Here is a 1164-nt window from a genome sequence, read left to right as displayed (position 1 = left end):
GATTGCTCTCACCAAAATGGAAAACTAGAATTTAAAAGATTTCTGTAGTCTCCTCTCATTTATCATGTGTCCTGAAAGCTGAAATAAAAGCATGTCCCAGGTGACACGGTGGTAACCCTTTGCCATCAGATGTTCCGTCTATTAAATTTCTTAGCTGGGTAACCTAAAGTTAAAATGCTTACTCTGGAGAAAAGAATTGTCTCAGTGTTATCATTTGTCAGCATAAACTCATTTTGGATTGTGAAATTATTATTATTATTTAAATGACTACATGGAAGCAGAAGGAAGATGCATAGGGAAAGAGGAAATGGAGAGGAAAAGATCCAAATATGCCACTTACTCTTCTTCTCCTGGTGTTTGCATTCATTTAAATGGAAGTTGGGTCTGGTGGTTCACTCCCTGGTCTAATCAACACTGGAAAATTTTTTTAAATAGTGATTTAAAAAATAAACCTCACGTCTTCTCAGAACATTCTGATATGAAGTGTCGGAAAAGCTCTGAAAAATAGAAAAAGCCCATGCTCTATTCTTGATTCCTCTTATCTACTTGTTCATAAACCAATGATACAAAACATATTTTCAAAAATATAATGAATAACATTCTTAATATGGTACATCAGTAGCCCTCACTGATAAATGTAAATATTACTTTAGCACTTAGTAAATATATATTTTAGGAGATGCATTTTTTGGAAAATACAGTGTCTGACAAAGACGGCCAATAAATTTTAATTTACATACCAGTTTGATAAATGGATAGTAGCTCCAGCAAGGTTGAGTGGTAGATCTATCTTTGCTAATGTGAAAGAGTATCTTGATTCATTATTATCTACAATAGATACAAGAGGGATAATGGTGCTAAGAATTTTGTTTCTGTTCTGTGAGAGTAACAACTGAATTAGACATACAGACAGAAGTCATCAATTTCAAGAAGTTAACCAGTAGAAAAAATGGATATTCTAATAGGAAAATAGCTTACAAATGTTTATTGGAGTGCCAGGAAATTTAATTATTTTGAAAACACATAATAACTTCTACCCAATGACAGATATGACAAAAGATTTGGCAAAGGAGAGATTTGTGAATTGTGATGCTTTTCAATTGAGTTTGAAGAGCAGCATAAATTCACTTACACCCAACTCAAAATGACAGTATTGCAAAATGT

This window comes from Hipposideros armiger, unplaced genomic scaffold (genome assembly GCF_001890085.2).
Source record: "Hipposideros armiger isolate ML-2016 unplaced genomic scaffold, ASM189008v1 scaffold_88, whole genome shotgun sequence".
In the NCBI taxonomy this organism is placed as follows: Eukaryota; Metazoa; Chordata; class Mammalia; order Chiroptera; family Hipposideridae; genus Hipposideros; species Hipposideros armiger.
This window is presented reverse-complemented; position numbering follows the sequence as displayed.